The sequence below is a fragment of the Marmota flaviventris genome, chromosome 6, assembly GCF_047511675.1.
Source record: "Marmota flaviventris isolate mMarFla1 chromosome 6, mMarFla1.hap1, whole genome shotgun sequence".
Classification (NCBI taxonomy): domain Eukaryota; kingdom Metazoa; phylum Chordata; class Mammalia; order Rodentia; family Sciuridae; genus Marmota; species Marmota flaviventris.
The window spans coordinates 157,611,433-157,637,061 of NC_092503.1; the positions used below are offsets into that span (position 1 = coordinate 157,611,433).

Below are 25,629 nucleotides of genomic sequence, written 5' to 3' on the forward strand. Positions count from 1 at the left end.
GACTCAGCCGTGGCTCTCAGCAATGTCTTTAAAATTAAGCTTATAAGTTTTTCTAGGTGTTCAAAAAGACCCTAATAAAATGATGATGTCTATAAAATAATCTGCTTAAATTCAGAAATTTACAGATATTGTTTTAAAGTGTGAACAAAAGGAGGTTAACAGATGGAAAAGAAAAACTAGAAAGTTTTAGGTATGGATTTAATAGAGGGAAAATGTGTTTCTGGATAAGAGAGTCTATGTGATTAAGTAATTAAGAGGGTTTAAATAAGTGATAAAAAGGTCTGTGTAAGTTAGTTATATGTGTAAGTTTTTGAGCAAGTAATCTTAAAGAAATTAAAAATTATACAACTATGGTTAAACAACAACTGTTATTTTTCAGTACTTTTCTTGTGCTCTCTTACTCTGCATAATATTCTTCCAAAACCAATTGCAGAAAGTTTCTAATTAGACTTTCAACCAGCTTCTGCTTAGGCACTACCGGCCTCTGATGACCGATGAACCCCTAGCATCTTCAAGAGAACAGTTCACTCAGTGCTGAAGCTCACTACCAAGCACGATGGAATGCAACGGACATCAGACAGTGGGAGACAACAAGTTCGGAGAATCTCATAATCTGCCATCCTGGATTCATGAGTCTTTATGTCCTTCTGAGCTTCCTCATGGCCCTTGGTCTCTTTTCTGTCAGTCCCCCAGCATGGAACTTCTGCCAAAAATTGACCTTTGCTTTAATCTTTATCTTCATTCTGTTTTTATTCGCTCTGATTTTCTTCAGGTGCTGGTAACGCCAACTTGGCGCCTATCTGGAAGAACTTACTAATAAATGGGTTGCCTGCCACTTATCTAAGCCCTACAATCTCCCCCTTAGTTCTATATAAGCACACAGCTTTTTGCAAGGTTAATTATGGTGCTGTTAATGTGTTCATATCTTCCAGGTATACAAGTCTGTAAGGTAGAAGCTTCAAAAGAACATTATATCGAGCTGGTGTTCTAAAGTTGTATGGTAATTTTAGGCTTAAAAGAAAAAAAAAAAAACATGTTGGAGATTTATTCATATCATTTGTGTTCTACAACTGGACTTGTTATCAATAAGATATGTACGGTTCCATGTTACTTTCTACTCTGACATACAATTTATGTATTTTTAAGTTAATGAGAGCCTAATCTGTGTGAAGGTTTCATTGCAAAACACAAAAGTACATTACTACTTTTCTACAAGAGGTTAAAAGCTTTCAGCCTTTAATTCATGTTTTAAATGTGATATTATGTTGTGTTAGCTAATGTTCATGTAAACTTGAACAACAATTTATGTAAACTTTGTAAAATGATCAGCTTCAGAACTATAGTACTTGAGATTTATAAAGAGCCCTGCCTTACTTGAGATAAGGCTCTGTCCCATCTCACTACATGTGAAAGTGGCTATGAAAGAAGTAAGCCAGATTTCAGTACAGTTAAAGTTGTGTCCAAAAGTAGGTTTTTGCCAAGATTACTAGGATCTCAAATAGGAAATTATGATGTATAACCCTGCCAGAATTCAAGGTAGCTATTATGTAAGCTAAATATGTTTGTACCCTAGTTAGTTTTGTTTTGTAGTTTGCTTATAGATGGTTTAAGGATTGCCTGTTAATGTTTTAAAGAGGTACTGCTTTAAGAACTCACAAGCTGGGTCAACTTAAGATAAGGAGTTATCACCTACAGGATAGAGAGATAGACATTAAAGCCCAGTGCTCTTAATAGAAGGCTGTTAACTTATTTGCTGGATGTTTAAGATTAAGTTTTAAAATTAAAAATTTGGCTCTTGCCCTCTGAGTCAGTCTGAATCAGGGAATAGGGGACTTCTCCAAAGGGCTCTGCAACTCTAGGCCACATAACCTCCTGAACAGGGAGATTAATGAGACCAGTGGAGGACAGAAAGCCAATCGGTGCATTTGCTGTGAAGAGGAGGGTCATCAGAAAAGGGGAAACATCCCTGATGCTTCCGAGGGAAGCCACATGGTCAAGCAAGGCCTGGACCCATCCTGGCGCAAATGGCACTAGCAGAACTGAGAAGCTGCTATGAAGTTCCCCGAGGACTCCCAGGGAAACTCGGCTGACTATTGACAATAGATAAGAACAAAAGTCAGTTTGACTTGCTTCATCTTAAACACTTAGCAATAGTTAAAGCCAAAGCACAGTTGTTCCTGGACATTTTAAATGATAATAATAATTAAATGTAACTTCCAAAAATAAGTAAACTGGAGGCTACAAAAGAGATTCTCAGACAGAAATGTCTGATAACTATTAAAAGGAACTGCCAGAGTAGTTTTTAGTTTAAGGCCCACAGATATTCCTAACCTACACAGGTAGGCTTGGTGTTTGCTAGTATGGTTATCCAGCCCTAAGTAGCAGAATTAAAGGTTTCTCTATTAGACACAGGTCATACTAGTAAAAGGATTTTGCAAGATCAGATGACATTAAATTATTAGACTATATCTTAAAGGAAAAGGACATCTGTAAACCTAAATGTTAGTTGTTGTGTTTACATCCCCGACATTTCTGGCAAGGTGACAAAGGTCCTTAAAGATTTACATGCTCAGATAGAAGCCATGTCCTCAGCAACTTTGTCGTGGAAACAATATCTTAGCTCCTGGTTCTTGGTACTTCCTGGTGAAAAACATTGTTAGTCTCTGTCTTGGCCATTATACTCATTGGCATATTCCTGTGCTGTGACATTTATTGCTGCATCAATATAGTTCCAGTACTAATAAATTCTTGTTTCTCTTATAGACCACCTATCCCTCGAATGGCCCTCCAGCCTAATACTTCTCAATTGGACTTTTATCATAGACCACTCGATAGACCCGATTATTAAAGAATTTTATTGAGATTTTTTGCATCTATGTTAATAGAGATATTGGTCTGAAGTTTTCTTTCTTTGACATGACTCCAAACTGCTTGCCCCACACCGTCCCTTTTCAGCCTGAAGAAGCCGGAAAGATTCTCTTCGCTCCCCCCTTCCTTACAGCAGTAAGGAGTTCCCAAATTAGAGGGGGGAATAAAGCCAGATTTAAAGTTAGGTAGTCAGTGTAGTTAGATAAATCGGGGTCTAATACCGAGTGGAATCTAAAATGGAGGCCATGCTGAAAATGATTCCAGGGAACGCAAAACAACTCATGAAATGTGAAACCCTTCAATGATCGTGATGCATTACTTTTAAGATTAAAAGTAGTCAGAAAAAGGAGTGGGGAATGTAAGGGTAAAAGAAATTGAAGTTAAAGCGTAAAAGTTAAAGGTTAAAAGACTGGGTGTTGTAAAAGTTTCTAAGCTGCAAGGTCTGAGTTAAAATGTAAAGGAGGTATTGTTAGGTTTCTATGCTACCTGCAAAACCTGAAATTTCTGTAGCTGTTAAGACAATGCTTAGAACCGCCCAGTAAACATTTCCCCTGGCTGTTTGGTTATTTAATAACTGAAGGGCTCTGTGTAACTGGTCACGTAGTCCTCTAGGCCCTAAAACCAATCAGTTTGAATGTGTACCCCGTTTAGAAATGACCTATCACTCCAGCCTGACCTGTTCCCGCCAATGAATGAACTAATCATGTTTAGGAGTTGTTGTTCGATTTTCCCGCGCCTCATGATGATTTGTTCTGATGTATACAAAGCCCTCCGCCCTCCCCAAAAAGTGTACTTAAGCAGTGCTCAGCCCCTGCTCGGGGCTCTGGGCTGTTTTCCCTTCTTGAGTGGGCACGGAGCCCCAGCATGCTGGTTCAATAAATCCCCCTTCTGCCAATTGCATGAGTGGTCACTTGGTGGTCTCTTTCTCTGACGTTTCGCGGGACCCTTACAGATAGCCTTTATGATGTTGATATATGTTCCTGTTATCCCTAGTTTTTCTAGTGTTTTGAACATAAAGGGCTGTTATATTTTGTCAAATGCTTTTTCTGCGTCCATTGAGTTGATCATATGATTCTTTGAGTCTATTGATGTGATGAATTATATTTATTGATTTCCATGTGTTGACCCAACAACCTTGCATCCCTGGGATGAATCCCACTTGATCATGGTGCACAATCTTTTTGATATGTTTTTGTATTTGATTTGCCAGAATTTTATTGAGATTTTTTGCATCTATGTTAATAGAGATATTGGTCTGAAGTTTTCTTTCTTTGACATGTCTTTGCCTGGTTTTGGGATCAGGGTGATATTGGCCTCATAGAATGAGTTTGGAAGTGCTGCCTCTTTTTCTATTTCCTGAAATAAATTGAAGAGTATTGGTATTAGTTCTTCTCTAAAGGCCTTGTAGAACTCTGCGGTGTATCCATCTGATCCTGGGCTTTTCTTGGTTGGTAGGCTTCTGATAGCTTCTTCTATTTCATCACTTGATGTTGGTCTGTTTAAATTGTGTATATCTTCCTGATTCAATCTGGGCAAATCATATGACTTAAGAAATTGTCTATGCTTTCAATATCTTCTATTTTATTGGCGCATAAGATTTCAAAATAATTTTTAATTATCCTCTGTATTTCTATAGTGTCTGTTGTGATATTACCTTTTTCATCACATATGCTGGTAATTTGAGTTCTCTCTCTCCTTCTCTTTGTTAGCGTAACTAAGGGTCTGTCAATTTTATTTTTTCAAAGAACCAAACTTTTGTTTTGTCAATTTTTTCAATTGTTTCTTTTGTTTCGATTTCATTGATTTCAGCTCTAACTTTAATTATTTCTTGCCTTCTACTGCTTTTGCTGTTGATTTGTTCTTCTTTTTCTAGGGCTTTGAGATGTAGTGTGAGGTCATTTATTTGTTGAGTTTTTCTTCTTTTAAGGAATAAACTCCATGCAATGAATTCTCCTCTTAGTACTGCTTGCAAATTGGTGCAGCCAATATGGAAAGCAGTATGGAGATTCCTTGGAAATCTGGGAATGGAACCACCGATGACCCAGCTATCCTTTTCCTTGGACTATACCCAAAGGACTTAAAAACAGCATCCTGCAGAGACATAGCCACATCAATGTTTATAGCAGCACAATTCACAATAGCTAAACTGTGGAGCCAACCTAAATGCCCTTCAGTGGATGAATGGATTAAAAAATGTGGCATATGTACACAATGGAATTTTACTCAGCAATAAAAGAGAATAAAAATCATGGCATTTGCATGTAAATGGATGGCATTGGAGATGATAATGCTAAGTGAAGTTAGCTAATCCCAAAAAACCAAATGCAATGTTTTCTCTGATATGAGGAGGCTGACTCATAGCGAGGTAGGGAGGGGGAGCATGGGAGGAACAGGTGAACTCTAGATAGGGCAGAGGGGTGGGAGGGAAAGGGAGGGGGGCAGGGGATTAGCAATGATGGCGGAATGTGATGGTCATCATTATCCAAAGCACATGTATGAAGACACAAATTGGGTGTCAACATACTTTGTATACAGAGATATGAAAAATTGTGGTATATATGTGTCATAAGAATTGTAATGCATTCTGCTGTCATTTTTTAAAAAAAATCAATAAAAAAATGAGAAAAAAAAATTTCACAAAGTTTACCAAATCAAAGTGCTGTTTAGTTCATCGTGGAACAAAGGAAGGGATAGTTGATGGAGAAGGAAAAGATTCCAGAGGTCGTATAGGAAGCCCCACAGTTTGTCAGGCGGTTGGTGTGGGGATCATGGGAGAAGGAGTCAGGGTTACCGTCCAGGGGTGTTGGGTTCCTTGTCTCTGCTCAGCAAAGAGTTGAAGAACAGGACATACAGATAGCAAGCAAGCAGCAGGTTTACTTTAAAAGTGACAGTAACAGACTTTTCTCAAGAGAAGGGGCTCCTGAGCTGGGAAGCTGGTGGGGGAATTTTGGCTTCTTCTTTTTATGGTCTCTGGAATTTCCTCTTTTCCTTATCTCCTCCCCTGTCCATATGCTCTTCACTATTACTGACTGGTGCCCCCTCTGTCCCTGTGTCTGTTTTAGTTTTTCTATTGTACCCCTTGCTCAGGAGCATGAGTACAGAAGTGTCTGTATGATTGGGTCCCCTGCTGTGTCCACAAGCACTTTTGTCAACCAGGAAGTAATAGATACGCATAAAGGTGGAACTCCCTGCTGCATTCAGACATGCACATAGCATAGTTTGGTCAATTTCCTTCCACCTTCCTCCTTTTTTCCCACCCAACTCCCTCACCTCAATCCCTTCCCTCTGTCCCACTGATCTCTTCTATTTTCATGGGATTCCACTGTCCAAAGCAATACACAGATCAAACACAATTCCTACCAAAATTCCAATGATATTTTTCACAGAAATTAAGTAGCTCTAAAATTCACCTGGAACTGTTATTGGAGGAGTCCCTGAGCAATGGTACTAGACTCAAGGTTCCAACAGACCAGGTTCAGCCACCTGACCCAATACTGCCCATCAAAGAGACCAGTAGTGGTGAAGAGAACTTTAATCATGGCCAGGCCAGGAAGAACAGGCAACAAGCCTGCAGTCACCAAAGAGCTGTCTTCAAGGGACTGACAGAAGCTTAGAGGTTTTATGGAAAAGGAGAGCAAAGGCAGGGTGGGGACTCTATGGAGGGGTGGTGGTGACGGCACAGCTGGTTATCTCCTGACTGGTTCTCCCCAGGCGGCTCAGAGGAGTCTGCATAGCTCCAGGGGGCGTCTGGTTATCCTGAGATGATTGCTTCTGCTGGGGGGTGGCAGCCTCATTTCCTGTTGTGGTGTAATTGCTCCCATTTGGGGGGTGATCTTATCATGGGGTGATCTGTGAGGTTCTGCAGGTGACTGCAGATTTGGGGAAATGACTGCAGATTTCAAAGTGTCAATTCAGGCGACTGGCAGTTGAATGTCCCACAAATCTTGAAAATGTTTTGGCTACTCTTTTCTTGGTGTTCCCAGTCTTGCAGGAAAATGAGATAAGTAGGTAAATTTGTGTTGATAAACCTGGTATTACACTTCTCAGATGATTACCATGCCTATATGAAAAGTTGGCAAGACTCTGACCCAAGGTTCAAGGTAATAAAGGAGACAGATAAAAAATGAAAGCAGAGATGTCAAGTTTTATCCTGCTTTTAGTTACTCATTGGGCATCTGCAGGCCTAAATCAAGAGTAGGTGCTTTTAGCAAAGGCAGCCTTTCTAAGTCCCTGTTATAGAATCACAAAAGACCTCAATGGCCAAAGCAATTTTGAGGAAGAACAAAGTTGGAGGTATCACACTACCTAATTTCAAAATACACTACAAAGTCTCGGGGAATGAAACCGACCAACTTATATTGCTATATTGTCTGCATGTACAAATATGTAACAATAAATTCCACTATAATGTATAACTATAATGTACCAATCAATATTATAAAAACATAGTAACCCAAACTGGATGATACTGGTACATGATTGAACCTTGGGTCAGAGTCTTGCTAACTTTTCATATAGGCATGGTAATCACCTGAGAAGTGTAATACCAGGTTTATCAACACAAATTTACCTACTTATCTCAATTTCCTGCAAGAGAATAAGCCCAGAAATAGACCTAAGCACATAGGGTGGTCTATTGATTTTTCACAAGGATGCCAAGAATACACAATGGGTAAGGAAACTTCCTTCAATAAAAGATCTTGGGAAAGTTGGGTATTTATGTGGAAAATAATTAAATTAAACCCTTACTTCATACTATATGTGAAAACAACTCAAAATGGGTTACATATCAAAACATAGGCTCAAACTATAAAACTAAACAAAACAAAAAACAACCCCAAAACTATAAAACTCCTAGAAGAAAGAAAACTCAGGGAAAGTGCTCCTTGAAATTGGCCTTGGGAATGATTTATTTAGTTTTTTGGATAGGACATTAAAAGCTCAGGCAACAAATGCAAATATAAATAGGATTACATCAAACTAAAAAACTTCTGCATAACACAGGAACTAATCAATAATGTGAAACGATATTGGAAAGATATTGGAAAAATATTTGCAAACTATGTCTTCTAAAAGCTAATATCCAAAATATATGACACACACACAATTCAGTGGGAAAAACAAAACAGAAATATGCACATACAACCTCCCCAAATTTAAAAGTGGACAAAGAACCTGAATAGACATTTAAAAAAGACATACCCATGGCTTACAGGTATGTGAAAGGAATGGGCACTATTACTAACCATCTGGAAATGCAAACCGAAACCCTGTGGAGGTGTCATTTCATATTCGTTAGGAGAGTGAATATCAACAAAATAAAAGATAAATATTGGTGGGGATGTGGAGAAAAAGTCGGTGGGAATGCAAGTAAGTGCTGCCCTTATAGGAAACAGCACAGAGGTTCTGAGGAGTTGAAAATAGGCCCACCACGTGATCCAGTCCTCCCTCTTCAGGGTAAGTGCCCAAAGGAAATAAAATCAGGGCCCGAGTGTACCTGCTCTCCCAGGTCATGGAAACGTTGTTCTCAGTAGTTGAGGTGTGCGAACAACATGCCAACTGAGAAATGAATGAAGCGAATATACCGTGCAGAGCTACCCAACCTTACAACAGAGATACAAAGAGGGGAAAGGAGGAACAAGTCCCACACGGATGAAGCTCAGTACCGTGATACTAAGGGAAAGGAGCCAGGCAGCACTTCGTCATCTCCCTCCGTGGATCCAAAGATCTTGAACGCAGAAGGGAGTAGGGAGTAGGCCTGTGGCCGGAGGGCGGTGGCCAGAGGTCAGGGTCGAGCCCTGTGGCCGGAGGGCGGTGGCCAGAGGTCAGGGTCGAGCCCTGTGGCCGGAGGGCGGTGGCCAGAGGTCAGGGTCGAGCCCTGTGGCCGGGAGCGCGGTGGCCAGAGGTCAGGGTGGAGCCGCAGTTGTGAGGGATGCCTGGGTCCAGAGACCGCAGCTGACCCTGCGCTTTCACCGGGCCCACAGGAGACGTCCGTGGGGGACGTGGACAGGTCAGTTAGCTTGTCTGTGTGATGTGTGGCAAAACCTCCGTATCAGGGCTGTACGTATTGTAGCTTGAACGTGTGCCGTTTGGATTTTTTTTTTTTAAATGCAAACAACAAAGAGCAACAACAACAAAAACCCCAGCAGGTCCCTAACTGCGGAGTCTCACGCCCGCCGCGGGCCCAGCGGCTGACCCCGAGCACGCGCACCTGTCCCACGGCCTCCCCGTCGGAAGGGCCCAGCAGGAGGCCTTCACTCAGACCCTTGGAGACCTCGCTGTCCCAGAACCGAGACTTCAGGGTTTCAGCGACCCCCCCCCACCGGCGGTTTCGGTCGTTTTCAGGTCCCGGGAGGTGGGTGGCCCCGGGAACGCACCGAGCTCCTGGCGCTGCGTCCGCCCACCCTGGGTGGCCCGCGTGGCTGCCGAGAAAGCGTCACAGCTGCCCTGGTCACCGCCCCGGGTTTCCAGCCCGTTTGTCAGGCGGGAGCCCGGGCGAACGCGACGGAAACGCCACTTGCGGGGGCTCGGGCTCCTGCGAGGGACCTCCCCGCCCGCTCGGTAGGCGCAGGGAGGAGGCGCCGGGGAGAGAGGCCGGGTAAGGAGAGGGCGAGGGCAGGCGAGGCTGGGGAGGGAGGCCAGGGCAGGGGGAGCGCCTGGGACAGAAGCCTGGGCGGGAGAGGCTCGGAGGAAAGAGGCCAGGTTCGGAACCTCGCAGGGGAGAGGCTGGGAGAGGCGGGGCGCGGGCAGAGGGTGAGGGCAGCAGGGGAGCGCCAGGGGCCAGCGACGGGCTCCACGCCTCGCGGCCCCGGACTTTCGCCGGTCGGCACGGCACGGTGACCACTGCGCGTCCTCTTGGCCACGCGGGGACAGCGGCAGTTTCCCCAGAGTCCGCGCCTCCCGGTCGCCTGGGAAGGACGCAGCAAGCGGCGCTCGGAGCCTCCAGGTCCCGGGGCTCCCGCGGGTCCCCGCTGAGCCCAGGCACCTCGGGCGCGCGTCGGGGAGACGTGGCCCAGGGAACCAGCGAGCGCGCCCGGGGTCCCTGGCCACTGGGACCCGATGTGGGTTGAGTAAGGAGCGGCCGGGAACAGGCTGCGGCTGCTCCAGTGGCGCAATCGGTTAGCGCGCGGTACTTATACGGCAGTATGCTCGCGAGCCATGCCGAGGTTGTGAGTTCGAGCCTCACCTGGGGCAGCCCTGCCAGGGCGAGCCGGTGTTTTCCCTCGCCTGGGAGCCCGGGAGCTGGGGCACGTGGTGGGTTCCGCCTCTCCATCCTTTTGAGAATCTCCATATGCTTTCCAGGTTGCACTAATTTGCAGTCCCACTGACAATGTTTAAATGTACCTTTCCCCCATCTCCTCAACAGCATTATATAATCTGTATTCTTAATCATGGACACTGTGATTGGAGTGAGATGAAATTTCAATGTAGTTATTATTTTCATTTCCCTGACTGCTGGAGATGTTGAACTTTTTTTTTTCTTTTTGTATGTATTTTTGGCCATTTGTATTTCTCCTTTTGAGAATTGTCTCCAGTTCTTTTGCCAATTTATTAATTAGGGTTTTTTTGGCATTAAGTTTTTTTGAGTTCTTTATATATTCTGGGTATTAATCCTTACTTGAGGAGCAGGTGACAAAGATCTTCTCTCACTCCATAGGTTCTTTCTTCACAGTCTATTTAGGGGACTTCTTTTCCCGAAGAGCTCCGGACTGTGAGAATATGTAGGCATTGATACTTTCACTTAGCTTATGTCTTCAGCTGTTCCCACTCCCACATACTTTCAGAGGAGACATTAAAGCTGCTTACGGTGATCACTTCAGATCAAAGCCTCAGACTAGTCATCCTTAGGGAAAACAAAAACTTGTTGATAATGCTCTCCACCGTTCCTCCAATCACATTACAAACTTGTAGTGATGATCTGGAATAGGTTGAAGACTAACTATCAAAGATAGTAAATTTGCTATTATATCATGTGGGGGTGAAAGGGAAGGAGAGAAACATTGGGCATAAGAAGAAAGAAAAAGAAAAGATAGAAAAAAAATATACAAACCAAGGGGAAAAGGAGAAAAAGATGGATGGTGGGGACTTGAGGCCATACCAGGTAAAAGGGAGAAGAGCTAAGAGGAGCAAGGGTAAACCCAAATTAGGAAGCAAAGAGAATGATTCCCGTTATTGCTTTAGAACATTAGAAGAAGTACAGTCAGATGGGTTGAGGGCACAATATCAAATACTAAGGGAACAATTATTGATCAAAGTGAAGAGTGACAGGTTTATCACAATGGACAGTAGACCTACTTATGGGCAACCATGCCAAAGGGAGAAAATTCTTATAGCGTCTACCTGGATTGGATTTCATCAGGATTTGGCACCTTTAGAAGACGTCCATCACTCTTCAGCTTTGGGTCCTCCTGGAGGTGCTGGGGCACAGGAGCCACTTTCCTGGTGGCTAAGGGTTTCTCACCACAGTCCCCTCTGGGGCCTGGGCTGCATGCTGGGAGGGTGCTGGGCTGTGTCTGCTGGCTGTCTACTGGTGCAGGAGCCCAGGAGGTGTTAGAGTCTGTAAACAAGTCTAGATGGCACCTGGCAAAATGCCAGAGGGAGTGGTTTGTGAAGTAACACCAGCGAGCCATTAAGTGTGGAGATTCCTGATTGGTTGACTGATGTATCTAGTTTATGCTAATTAGATAAGCTGTGTGGAATGTATAAATACTGCTCCTGTCCTGCAATAAACGGCTCCCACTCCTGCTGTATCAATCTACACAAGTTTTTTCGTCACCCCCCTTAGTTTGCTGCAGCCGGACTGCGGCAAGGAGGCAGGGCTCAGGCTGTTGCTTTGACTGCTGAGGGACACTGTGCCCTCACTCCCCTCCACAGGGTCTTCTTTGACAGCCTGGTGGCTGTCAGCAAGCGTGGCAACTGTGATTGCAGGCTCTCTGTGGACGGTCTGTGGTGCCGAAGCGTCCCTCTGACTGAGGTAGATCACCAGAGCTCTGTCCCTGAGACTGGGAAAGAAAGTCAGCTGGGCCACCTGCGTCTAAACTCCAACTGCCTGTGGCTGTGGGTCCAGTCCTGCTCTCCTTCACTGCCTGGGACAGAGATGGTTGGGTCACCTGTTTCTCAGCCTCAGTGCCCATGGCCTTGAATCGTGGGTGTCTGCTCCCATCTTTGTATGGGCGCCCACAGAGGCTGTGTTGAGCACGGGATCAGGGCCTTCCTATAGACAGTGCTCCTAACCTCAGGTCATTGCCCCTTCTAATTTGACCAGTTCTCCCCGTCCCGAAATTATTAACAAATAATTCATTATGGTCATTTAAAAAAATTCTAATATTTGAATGTTTATTTTTTAATTGTTTTTATTTTATTTTCACTTTCATTACACAAATGAAAAAGCAATACAAAATGGACAAAGTATAGGAGAACTTGTTATCCAATATTTTTTAAAAAAATCAACACTGATTCTTTTCCTTAGGGCATTATAATTATGCATAACTCATTGTTACATATTTGTTCATGCCACAATGTAACAATATAACTGGGTGCACTGTGATCCAAGGTTCCCCCCCCCACTTCCCTCTCCTCCTTCCTCCTGTTCTCCTTTCTGTATTCTACTGGAATCCCTTCTAGTTTCCTAAGATTCCTTCCCCCAACTGTTTTCTTCTTTTATATCTCTGGCTTTGAGATGTGAGAGAAAATATATGACTGTTGACTTTCTGAGTTGGGTTTATTTTGCTTGACATAAGTCTCTCAAGTTTCATCCATTTTCTTGCAAATGACATGATTTCATTTTTCTTTGTGGTTGAATAAAACGTCATTGTGTATATATACCACATTTTCTTTATCCATCCATTTGTCGAGGGACACTTAGGCTGGTTGCAGAGTTTGGCTGCTGTGAATTGTGCTGCTATAAGCAAGGGTTTGTAAGTATCCCTATAGTATGTTGGCTATAAATCTTTAGGATGAATATGGTGGAGTGTTATAGCTGGGTCATATGGTGAATCCACTTCTATTCTTTTGAGGAATGTCCACATTGATTTCCATAGTGTTTGTATAATGTATAATCCTACCAACAGTGCAAAATATTCCCCCCATCTTTGCTAGCATTTATTATTATTTGTATTCTTGAGGGATGCCATTCTGACTGGAGTGAAAATAATTTTCATGGTAGTTTTTATTTCAATTTTCCTGATTGTTAATGATGTCAAACATTTATTTTCATATATTTGTTGGACATTTGTATTTCTTCTTTTGAAAAGTTCATTTTTTCCACTTATTGATTGCTTTATTTATGCCTAAGTATTTTTTGTTGAATTTTATTCTGGTGTTAAGTTTTTAAATTCTTCATATATTCTGAATATTAATCCTGTCAGAAGTGTAGCCACAAAATTTTCTCCCATACCGATGGTTCATGGGTTCTATCTTCTTAGCTCTTAAACTGTATCCTTTGCTGTACAGAAGCTTTTAAGTTTGATAGCATTCTGTCTGTTAATTCTTGGCATTATTTTCTAAGCTTTAGGGCTGATCTAAGCGATAGTTTGAGTTCTTCTTTTCCTATCCGTATTCCTTTAATTTCTTTCATCTGTCTAATTGCTCTGGCTGGAGCTTCAAGTACTGTGTTAAATACAAGTGGTGAAACCTTCCAATTGTTCTCCCTTTAGAATGCTGTTGGCCTTAGGCTTAGTGTAGAGAGCTTTCACAGTGTCTTAAGCTGGAAGGGGAGTCACATAATGGAGTAAGTGACAAGAAGGCTGGTCAAGGCTTCCCTAGGGAGGACTATGATCAGATGGACATGCAGAAGTCTGCTAGGCAGAGGGACAGCATGCTCAAAGGCCCTGTGGTAAGCGGGGAAATCAGAAGTGGAGAAGGCTGGCAGAGCAGAAGTGCTGAGCTGGGAGAAGCATAGTACAGAGAGGGCGGCTGTGACCAGATGACACAGAAGCATTTAATGGATGTTATTGTTCCTAGTGATGTGAAGCCATTGAAGGGCAGTAAGCTGACAAATGGCACGGCCTGCCTTTGGTCTAATTTACCTTTGAAGACACATTCAGCCTGAATGTCCACTCATGGGAATGGTCAGAAGCTTGGTGGATATTTAATGTACTATGGCCTGAGGCAAGTGGCAGCATGAAGTTTGATTTCTTTCCCCACATGCATTTGAGAGCAGGGGTCTGCTACCCCAATACAACAAGTGTCCTGGAAGAACCTTGGCAAGATCAGTCACAGCCTCCCTATAAATGGGAGGAGGCAGTGGCAGGCGGACACCTCCTGGAGACCGGCTCAGGGACAGGGGCTGGAGTAGAGGCTGAGGTCCCTTGGCCTTTAGGGTCTGTGTCTTTGGTTGTGGCTATATGAGCTAGCAGAAGGACAGAGACCAAGGGTGGGGAAGGAGGGTGGGGGCGGGACCCCTTGGACATTCATGTGGCCTCCACGATCTCTTCCTGCTGATGTTTTTGATGTAAAATGGTTAAGTTCATGCTTATCAAGGATTTGAGAATCCAACAGAAGAGGAACAAGGGAAGCAGGTGCCATGCAGACCTGGGCTGCAGCCTCCCCCACCTGGAGGCTCTGGGGCTGATGGTGATGGCCTGGACCACTGTGAGGAGACTGGTGGTGCTGATGGACAGGCCCCGGGCCACCCTCTCCAGGGAAACCACAATCTTACAGCCTACGTCACCTAGGAGGTTTCCAAACCAAAGCTGGCTATTGTCCTTGGTGTACCTTTGCTAAAAAGCATTAGGGTATTTGCAAAAAACAAGTGGATGAGAATGAGGTGGATAGGTTTCTTCTCACTGCCTCTGGAAACGTAAATGTAGTTCACAAGAACAAAGGTGTTCCCATCACTGCCAAGTCCTCTTAGAAACGTGAAGGTTGTTCCCTTGACTAGGTTCAGAACCATCTCCAGACAGGAAGCTTGGATTCAGCAAACACCTTTGTAAAGAAAGCCACAGCAATTGTAAGATGCATCTGCTAAAACAATTTTATGTCAGCAATTTCTAGAGTATAAGAACAGCCCCAGGATATACATAACAGTGCAGACTTTTGTTCAAGTTACTAGTCCTTTTCCTGTGGCACTCTTTATTTGTCATTCTATGTAACAGCCAGCACCATCTTGAGGACTAGTATTCAATCAAGTTTTTCACCCCAAATTTCTTCAAAGCCTCATAAAAGAAATCCCATCTACCTGTTGAAATCCGTAATATCCCACCTATGTTAAGCCTCTGCGTAGTTCATTAAACACAGTTCCCCAGCCAGAATTTCTTCCTGCCTTTTTTATTTCCTTCCATCATATTCCCATTAATCTATTTGAAAAACTCATGCTTGACCTGTCTACCTTCCCTGACCCGACACAGACACAAATTCTACTGTCAACATATTTAACGTCTTGCGAATTCATCCATGTTTAAATTTCCTCAGTGTCTGTCATTTCATTGCATGTTCCTTTCTATCCATCATTTTGGTTAGCATGACAATTTCTCAGTTTGCTTTTTGCTTCAAGTTTTGTCTTTGATGAAAATAACTTCATATTTCTGTACTTCTTAACCCCAAAATTATTCTGTGATTTCACTGCTTACAAATACTCAGTGTTTTATTTTTTTTTATTATTTTGTTTTTTTAATACTCCTCAACATGAAGCCAAACTGCATAGTTTTTCCAGGTTGGATCCAATAGTTGAAGCTGAGTCAGCCAAAGACATCTAGGAAAAAGTCTCTTCCCTGAGAAATCCAGTAGACAACAGGAAGCAGTCAGGGAGGGTGCCCCAGAGAAACCAGCAAAAGCTCCTCCTTAGAGGTCCTTAGCAGGGGTCTGAGTTCCCCTTATGACCTCAAGGGCCTCCAAAGGAGGGCTGGGTCAGTTCTGCATGCAGTGGTGTCTATCAAAGGGTTAGGATGTGAGGGATGCGCACCTGCTGCGTGCTGTCAGGAGAGGAAGGCAGTGTATGAATTAGGAATCCCCAGAAAAACCTCTCTGTAGAAAAGGAGGTTGAGAGACACTGGGCATGATGAACGCACGAAGTCACTCGAGAAGAATCAAGAGGGTCAAGAGGGCATTTTATGGCTGCTGCAGAACACTGGGGGAAGCCTGAGCTGTGTCTTTTTTTTCTAATGTAGTCAACAACAGGAAAATGCTTTGATCTTTATCATCCCATCGGATCTCATGCAAGCCTGGACAGGATGTTACCTTTTCACACTTTACCTTTTCCCATCTCAATCTCACCCAAGAACTTATGCTAAACTATGTTTGGTTTCTGCAGAACAAAGGAACCAGGCTGTTAGAAATAAACCCAGGATTTACATAAGTTCTGTGTGCTTCAAGTGTCGTTCTGCAACCCTACCCCTCTTCTTCCTGCAAATCATTAAAGGGTTGCTTTTCGTTTCTCTCTGATGAAGGTCTCTGGCAGCATGAAGTGCAGGAATTCAGGCTGTGCCCAGGTTTGGTACCAGGCAGCCCCTGAGTTTAGGAATATCAGTTACTGCCTTTCAACCTCTGTTTCCTCCCCTGACTGATGGGGAGGCTGAAGACTGTGCCAATGCAGGAGAGAAGGCAGCACACAGTCCTAAATGTCAACTGCATGATGCCTTTGGCTACAGGCTTTAGTGACAGGCATAGCAGTTGTAATAACTCTGGGAATAAGTGGATGGACTGCTTATTGTGAAACTGGGTGCCATAAAGGTGACTACAGTCAATATGCCTCAGTACCCCGAGCACTTACCAAACCTGTTCTTCTTTCACATCTTTCTAGTAACTCTTATTTTCCCAGGATTCTCTCACTTTCCCAGACTTTCATAGCCTGACACACCTCTCAGACAGAAGGAAGAATGACAGAGGAGGAATATTATCCCAAGTTGCATTAGGAACAGTGTCGTCAACTATTATAAAAGATAGGCTTTGCATTCGGAGAGATGTGCAGTGCCCCTTCCGGGCCTAACACCCCGCAGCTGAAGCAGGTAAGCCCCTCCATTCCAGGCCCCGTTGTCTACAGTCAAATGTGAGATTAGTGTTGCTTGCTGCATAATACCAACCAAATTTAAAGGGTGTTACCTCAAATAATAATATCAGGCTGAAAAGCACCAGTAATGATTAATTCTCAAGAGAGAAACTGTGTTTTTAAATAAAAATTATTGTAGGAAGTCCACCAAATGGCAGACCTACAAAGAAGGAAGTTGACTTACATGGGATGGCACAATGTTAGGTGTAAGAACAGAGAGCTGAAGAATGGATGCAGAAAGAATACCTCTGAATTAAGCACTTGGGGCCTTGGTAATGTAATACAAGTGCAAAGGCTGCCCCTTGTAACACAGTAACACACCAAAACTTAGGGGCAGAGACCTTGGGAAGCTAAAGATGCTGGCAGTCATAATGCAGGACCACACGGAGCCTGAGGAGAGTATTTCCTGGAGGCAGGCAGTCCTCTGTCTCTGGAACTTCAGAGCACACCACAGAGCTCTCTGATGAATCCAGTTCCTGAACACAGGGCAAACAGGCTCCAGCACATCTGCAGGGACATCTGCTGTGAAGGGCCCCTGCATCTTGCTGGCCCAGGTGCCTACAGGTGCCAGAAGAGTGAAGGTCCTAAGGCTCAGACGCTCTCAGCAACTATTTTGTATTCACTGGAAGAGAATGAAACCTGTGCTTCTTAGGAAATGTCACCCGGCACCGTGCGGAAAGCAGGACTCATGCCCAGACAAGCTCTGCACCGGTCCTTTAACAAGGTGCAGCTCCCGAGGTCGGAAAGAGGACAGCCTCTGAGATACACAGAATGAGTCTCTTCCCTTCCTTCTCAAGTCCTTCTTTACACTCAGGAATAGAATCTATGTGAGAGGTTGTAGCTCTTGAATGAAGACAGTTAATGAAACACCAGTTACTCCAATCACCACGTCACCCTGAGATGAGCCTTGGGTGACGATTGTGCTGTCGGGTCCTCCTAACTGAGGAAGATGGGTTTTAGATCCTGTCGCTGCGGTTTGTGCCTGCTGGCTGTACAAGGGGACCGCCCTGCGCTGGCAGCCTCCAGAGCAGTTCCTGGGTCCCATTAGGTTCTGTTTCTCTTCAGGAATAGAGTCATTTCTCTCCCTTTAGAAGCGGTTTGGGGGGTTGGCTGGAGACTGGGTTTTGATCATCCTTGCTCAGGACACATACAATAGATAGCAGCATCAAGATTTGAACCCAAGAGCAGAGCCCCACCTCACACAGGGTGGCCTCTGCTGCTGGTCCACCTGCGCACTCCGGCCGGTCCCCCTTTCAGTCTGTCTCACTGTCTCTGGATCTCACTAGGCTCACATTTCGCACAGAGTGGAAAACCGCCCAAGTAGGGGGACAGACCATAAATAACGATGGTGACGCGGAGCCAGGAGTGGAGGTTGTTCCCCGAGCTTCCTCCCTGTCGCAGCCCAGCCTCAGCTGCACTGAGGGACCAACCGCCCTGCTGAGACCCGGGCTCCCAGGCGCAGAGGGCGACCCCGGGCTGGGCCTGGCTGCCTGCGGCCGCGCACAGGTGTCTCCCAGCACAGCAGGCGCCTTGGCGGCGCGGAGTCACCGCTGTGGCGGGTGGTGCGGACACTGGCCGGGTCCTCCGTCCAGTCAAGCACCTGCCTAAGCTAGTGTGGGGGAAAGCAGCGCCACTACCCCGTGACGAGGTGGCCGAGTGGTTAAGGCGATGGACTGCTAATCCATTGTGCTCTGCACGCGTGGGTTCGAATCCCACCCTCGTCGGAACCTTAGAAAGTGGGATTGGAACTCACTTCTGGCCAAATTTCTCAGGACTCCCTAAATTCTCCTGGCAAAGGAAGGAGGGTTTACAAAACATCACCAATGTGGCCACCGCCTTCAGCTGGAGAGAAGCCCATTCCCACTAGTTTTACAAATTGCTAATGTGAACAGTAAAATTCAGCAGACACCAAGGCAGAAATCCAATTAGATTCTCAAGATCTGAAGAAGTGTGTGGCCCAGAAGAGATGGCCAGGGTTTTCATGGACCGTGCATAAATCCAAAAAATTTACTCTTGCAGACCCTCCAGGTTCTTCAGATGCCTTGGTAACTGTGCAGAGATAAAAATTCACCTGAGTGAGGGTCTGTCCTGAACACTTTCTTTTAAACTTTTGTTTTCATTTTAATAGCTGCATTACAGCCAAAGGAGCTGATGTGCTACAATCCAGTTTACCAGGCTCCTGTTTTTGAAATGTCTAGTCTCTTAGGAGAATTGATGGTTTAAGGGATTGTTGTAGAAGTAGATCAAAGGCCCTGCACATCTCTGGCTGTGGCTGATGAGAAGCCAGGTTCTGTCCTTCCTCTTCGCAGTACCTCCGTCTGGACAGAAGGGACCCAGTTCCCCCAGAGACCCTGGCCAGACTGGAACAGTGGTGATCTATACACTTCATACATAGACAAAGTGAAACAGACACAGCATATTCAAATGTATCTCAAGCCCACTTCATGGGTAGCATGGCTAGAATTTTTCAAATTCCATTTTTCTAAGTATTTTTGTTTGCTATAAGCCTATCAGACTGACTGCAAATATTTTTCCTGTTCTCAAATAATTTTTAAAATAATTCAATCATAGAAACTTTAAAAATACACTGAAGTTTATATTACTATAAAATATCCATGAAATTATCTCAGAACTTCATCTTTTCAGTTTTGAAATTCCTATTTACAAAATAGCATTCTTTAAATCTTTAAACTTTTTCTCTTGGACCCTTACCCTGCATGCACAAGTCCATAAACGTTGTGCCAACTTAATCACATAGCAAGCACCTGTGCAGCCCTGGCAAAGGCCATGCAGCCCTGGCAAAGGCCATGCAGTGGTGTCAGTTGCTGGCTAAGAAGGGCTCCTGTATGGTCATTGTCCCTTCCCCACAACAGCAACCACTGATGGACTTTGGCTTCCATTACTACTTTGCATTTTCTTATTATTTTAGCACCAATTTATTCTTAAATGCTAATCCTTACTTATACCTGAACATTATATAAATAAAATCATATATATTTTCTACTTTTTGCTAATATTCCATAAGTTTCGTTTTTCTGTGTCAATGTCACTCCTCTATTGTGATTTTGTGTGGAATGCCACAGAGTGAATTCACTGCGACTTATTTATCACTTGTCTTCATTATCTCTCCATGGAGGAAGCCGCCCTGGAGCTTAACACATTTATCATCTTCTCATTTCTGAGGTCAGGAGTCTAGAAGCAGAGTGACTTAGCCAGGTGCTCTGCTCAGTGTTCCTCAGGACACTTCAACCAAGCATGGGTCCAGCAACACCAAGGTCAGAGAGGTCCCTGACCTCCTCAGGATGTGAGAGGCCCTGGGTGTGAGCGCCTGCTGTTTGGGGGCCACTCTCCACTCCTGTCCTCCACACTCTGCAGGACAGTCTCAGCAGAGTGGCTTGGTCCATCACAGCAAGCCCGCCAGAAGAGCCAGGAGAGGGGCAAGACAGAGGTCACCACCTCCAAAACCTCATTTGAAAGCACTTTCCCAAAGCACTCGATGCTCTTCTCAAAGCAGATTAGATGACTCCGAGGGCGCCTTTCTCCGAGGGTGTGGATCTTTTCTCCCTGTAAACTCACACCACAAACACCCCACTGAAGAATGGGCGAGGGTTCTGAAAAGACAATTTTCTAAGGAGGACATAAAATGTCCAGCAGGTGTGTGAGCAGGTGCCCAACATCACTGACCATCTGGAAATGTAAGTCAAAACCACCACAAGTTGCCTCCTCATGCCTGTGAGGTTGTCCGCTCTCTAATGGACAATGCATAAAAAGTATCAGTGCAGGTGGGTGTGGAGGAAATAAAATATTTTTTATATAAAAATATGGCATTCTGGTTATTTTTTTATGCTGTTAGTAGGAATGTCATTTGCCATGACCCTTATGAAAAAGTACATGGAAATTCTACAAAGAATTAAAAATGTCAACAAGACAATCTTAAGCAAAAAAACAATTGGGTGGCATTATAGTATTATAGAACCAAAGCATACTACAAAACTGTGGTAAGCAAGACATCGTGGTGTTAGCATAAGAAAGACTCAGACATGATCGACAGCGTAGGGAGCTTGGAGGAACCCACGTGTCTACACCCACATGTCTGCAGCCACCCGAGAAAAACAGCCTTTTCAATAAAGCAGTGCTGGAAAACTTGCATACCCACTGAAGAACCATGAAGTTAGAGCCTCTCACCAGTTAAAACCAATTCCAAATGGATTAAAGGACCCAAAACGGTAAAACTGGTAGATGTAAACTCAACAGGCAGGAAAGCCCTAGGCCACTGGAATGGACATGAATTGTTGTACAAGGTGAAGAGACAACCTACAGAATAGTTGAAAACTATTCACAAAAATTTAATATTCAGATTGTACGTAAAAGACATAAAAATTCAATAGCAAGGGCTATGGGTATATCTTACTGATGGAGTAATTTCCTAGCATTTGCAAAACTCTGTTTTCTATCCCAAACACTGCAGAACAAAAACATATACGATCAAACAAAAGAAAAGTGTAAGACAAAATTCAATAGGAAAATAAACTAAAACTTCAATTGTAAAAACAAAACAAAACAACAAGCCAAGATAAACAAATTCCCTGATTTAAAAATGGCATCAGACTTATGTATGAATTTCTCAGAAGAACACAAGATTGTTCAAGGTCACTAATCACCAGGGTGATGCAAATCTAAACCACAATAAGATCTCCTCTCACCCCAGGTAGAGTGGGTGTTCTCAAAAAGACAAGAGACAACCAGTGTTGGTCAAGGTGGAGAGAAAGGGCCTTACAGACTGCAGGTGAGAGGGAAAGTAAATAGAGCTCTTAGGGAAACACTGTGCCGGTTCCATAACACTGGCCGTAGGTCTACCTTGTATCCAGGCATCCCACCAGTGGGCATGAATCCCAACCATCTTAAATCAGCTTACTGAGGAGGCTCTGAAATCCTACCTTCATTGCAGTAGAAATAGCCAACGAGGGAACCAAGTCCAGGGGCCATGAATGCATGCATGGATAGAAAACGTCCAGTCGCCCTCATCTCACCGTGAACAAACAGCAACTCAAAATGAGCCAAAGGCCTGAGAATTAGGCCAGAAACTATGCAACTCTGAGAGGAAAATGTAGGGTCACCACTCCAGCAAGTAGGCCCAGGCAAGGACTTTCTCAATAGGACCTCTAAATCTCGGGAAAGAATGTCAAGAGGTAACAAATGGGTCAGCATCAGATTAAAAACTTTCTGCACCGCAAGGAATAATTGAGAATGTGAAGAGGGAGCCTATAGACTGGGGAGAATCTTGCTACTCTCTGACAGATGAATATCTGGAATATATAGAGAACTCAAAAAACTTCACAGCAAAATATCAAATAATTCAACTACTAAATGGGCAAATGAATTAAACAGACACTTCTCCAAAGAAGAAACATAAGTGGACAACAAATACGTGAAAAAACGTTCAACATCATTAGCAATCAAAATGCAAATCAAAACTACACAGAGATTTCATCTCACATTAGTCAGAAAGGGAGTCATCAGAAAAACAAATAATAGCTGGAGGTATAGCTCAGTTTGGTAGAGTGCTTGCCTCGCATGCACAAAGCCCTGGGTTCAATCCCCAGCACCACAAAAAGAAAAAGGAGAAGAAGTACCCTGACACTGCTGGTGGGACTGTCCGTCAGTACAACCACTAAGGAAATCAGACTGGATATCAGTGTGGATATCCACCCAGCTGTACCACTCCTCGGTACTTAAACTGAAAATTTTAAATCATCATACTGCAGTGATACATGCATATCCATGTTTATAGCAGCACAATTCACAATGGAACCAGCTTAGATATGAATAGATTTAAAAAAAAAAGGGGGGGGGGAATATACACAAAATGGCATTTTTTTTTCAGCCATAAAGAGAAATAAATTATGTCATTTGCAGGAAAATGGATGGAATTGGAGACCATGATGTTAAGCAAAATAAGTCAAACTCAGAATGGAAAAGGTGGACACTGTATGAAAAAGAAGTAGATTGTGGGGGAGGAAAAGGGGAGGTACTGGGGAATGACCCTGACAAATTTATGTTGTGTGTGTGTTTAAGAATATGTAACAATGAATCCTACTAGCATGCCTAATTATAATGCACCAATAAAAAAATCAAAAACTTTTGAGAAAAGAAACATAAAAAAAACAGAAGTTATTGTTCTTTTTTTAATTTTTATTTTTTTAGTCATACATGACAGAATGCATTTTGATATATAATACATACATAGAATGTACATACATCGATCATATTGTCTATTCTATTCTGCTGCCCTTCCTATCCTCCCTACTCCTCCCCTCCTCTAGAAGTTGTTGTTCTTTGATTCTCAGCTTTATCTCTAAAGTGAAGATGACAAGATTTATGCAAAAACAGTACACTGGGTTTAACAAAACAACATGAAGGACTCAGGTTAGCACCCTGAAAGCCCTGCCCAGGCAGTGGCAGTCAGCACTGCAAGGTCCCCAATGAGCACGCTGAGGAGAAGTGTCTGAGCCACCTTGCTGCAAGTACACGGTTAAAGTGAGGAGTCAGGCAGCCAGCTGTGCATCTTTTCATGGGGACTAGGGACCCTCTGCAGCATAGCCAGAGGGGAGACTTTGGACAGCGAAGAATGATCATAAACCCATCAGAAGAGAAAATAAAGTCTAGGCCAAAGATAAGCACAGCTGTCCTTGCCCAGAAGACCTCAGTGTCCCTACCCTGGGAAAGCAAGGAGTGTCGTCCCAGCATGGCCCACCAGAGTGGCATCCTTCTGAGTGCAGGTAACAGTGGAGGCCTTGTTGACTCATGAGGAGAAGACTTTAGAAGCAAGTGTTTCTTTTCCAGGAGAAACAGAAATCCAGATGGCTGAGAAGGGAAACCGGAAACACCATCCTGCCACTTAGAGCCCCAGAGCTGACCAATCTGTGACTCTTTCCTAACCCAAAGGTCCTGAGTTCAGGCTTCAGAGAGGACAGGGCCGGCCTATCTTCGAGAGACATGATGTGGCAACTGCCTTATTTGGCATATAAAAGAAAGTAAATACTATGTTATCAATAATCATTAATGAGAAACAGGAAAAAGAAGACATCTGAGCGGCCACAAAACACGTTTGTTTTGTTTGTTTTCCAGAAATGAAAACTCTGAATTCCACCAGAAACACTCACAGAAGGGCCACAGGAATGAGCATTCTCCTTGATCTTCTGAGTCATCCCCTGAAGGAAGTTCTTCCAGTTTTCTCAGCTGGCAGCAGCAGAAGGAAGGACCATTACTTCATCGGTCTATTCCAAGGCTCTCTTCTAGAAGTTGGAAAACACAAGGTGCTCGACACACCCTCCCGCCAATCCCGAGTCTCCAGGAATCCATGCTGTGGGGAGGTGGGAAGTGGAGCTAATAAGCCAACGGATTGGTAAGGAACACAGAATGTCAGATCTTGACACATTTTCATGACAAAAAAAGAGCAATAAGTAGGGTCAGGAAATACAGAGAGGGCAGCAGTACAGCAGGCAAAGAAGGTCAGCTGACAGCACGGGCTCCTGGCGTCAGCACCGGGGCCTGCCTTAAAGAGAAGAGGTCCCATCCCAAGAAGTACAGACCGGCCCACCCCACAGTGGCTCTGCTGCGCCCCTTGGCAGCGCCGAGGGGAAGTCCGCCGAGGGGAAGTCCACCCAGGCCCTTGCCCTCAAAGATGAGCCGAGGGCTGTCAGGCGGGTTCCCTCCTCAGGTCACAAGTGGAGGCCAAGGAGAGCTTCGGCCCCGGTGCGCCAGCGCGCGGGAGGGGCTGCAGGCCACGGCGCCAGTGCACGGGAGGGGCTGCAGGCCACGGCGCCAGCGCACGGGAGGGGCTCCAGGCCACCGCTTCAGCGCACGGGAGGGGCTGCAGGCCAGTGCGACAGCTCACGGGAGGGGCTGCAGGCCAGTGCGACAGCTCACAGGAGGGGCTGCAGGCCTCGCCGCCAGCGCACAGGAGGGGCTCCAAGCGAGGGGTGAGGAAAGCAACGGGCAGAATGGTGCGAGGAACACGAAGCCTCCGGCCAACTGAATCAAAGGGTGCACAGAGTCCGCATTTGCGTTTGTCTCTGTACAAGGACGTTTAAGACGGGAGCACAGGAAACTAATAAATAACTGATAATAAACGAATAAACGTAGAATATCGAGGACAAACACAGCAGAGGGCAGTGAGTGCAGGGAACAGGTGTGACTCTGACTACCCCAGGGAAGGAGCCGGGCCCTTCTGACTGTGCAGAGGCCCTGGGGGCCTTTAACAGGAGGAAAGGAATGGCCCGCGCACGGGCAGTGAGTCCAGGGAAGCCCATCTGTTGGCTAACTGGCCCTCGCACTTCCTACCTGGGCTCCCACCACAGACCAGGGCCAGGAGCCCTGAATTCAGAAGCCGATTGGGACAAAGAGTAAAGGCAGCCTGGGTTGAGATTTCTCAGACCGGCACTAGAGGGAACAGGGGCTGTTCCTAGGACGCAGCCTTGAGCCGTCAGGGATTACATGAGTGTCTGCAGGCCCAGGCCGGTGGGGGAGCTAGTCAGAGGGGCTGAGACGAGCCTGACCAGAGTGGGACCAAGGAGGGCATCTTTGTCAGGTAGATGGGGAACTGGGCATTTGCGGACGATTGGGAATGGAATTAACTGTGCTCTTCATATATGCCATCATTGCCCGCAGCTAATGAAACGACCGATGGAAACCATAAAAACATTCAGCTGCATTACCCTAGAGAGCCACAAGATGGCGACATGTTCCTTAATGACTTCAGGATGGACAAGGGCCAG

General features: G+C 44.8%; 2 long non-coding RNA genes and 2 other non-coding genes across 6 annotated transcripts; 3 read left to right on the forward strand and 1 right to left on the reverse strand.

The window, feature by feature from the left end:
- Nucleotides 1-542: 542 nt before the first annotated feature.
- Nucleotides 543-11,370, reverse strand: LOC139706083 (uncharacterized). Its single transcript, XR_011707801.1, has 3 exons — nt 11,209-11,370; nt 2,566-2,640; nt 543-1,011 (listed from the first exon to the last, which is right to left on the reverse strand). It is a non-coding gene; the product is annotated as an uncharacterized lncRNA (long non-coding RNA).
- On the forward strand, nt 9,328-25,613 carry LOC114102788 (uncharacterized). 3 transcript variants are annotated; one of them, XR_003584568.3, is made up of 4 exons: nt 9,328-9,466; nt 16,607-16,811; nt 23,981-24,257; nt 25,523-25,613. It is a non-coding gene; the product is annotated as an uncharacterized lncRNA (long non-coding RNA). The 3 variants fall into 3 exon arrangements; XR_004618765.2 differs by having other exon boundaries at nt 16,625-16,811; XR_004618764.2 differs by lacking the exon at nt 16,607-16,811.
- On the forward strand, nt 9,969-10,062 carry Trnai-uau (transfer RNA isoleucine (anticodon UAU)). The gene is made up of 2 exons: nt 9,969-10,006; nt 10,027-10,062. It is a non-coding gene; the product is annotated as a tRNA-Ile (tRNA).
- Trnas-gcu (transfer RNA serine (anticodon GCU)) lies at nt 18,495-18,576 on the forward strand. Its single transcript has one exon. It is a non-coding gene; the product is annotated as a tRNA-Ser (tRNA).
- Nucleotides 25,614-25,629: the final 16 nt, after the last annotated feature.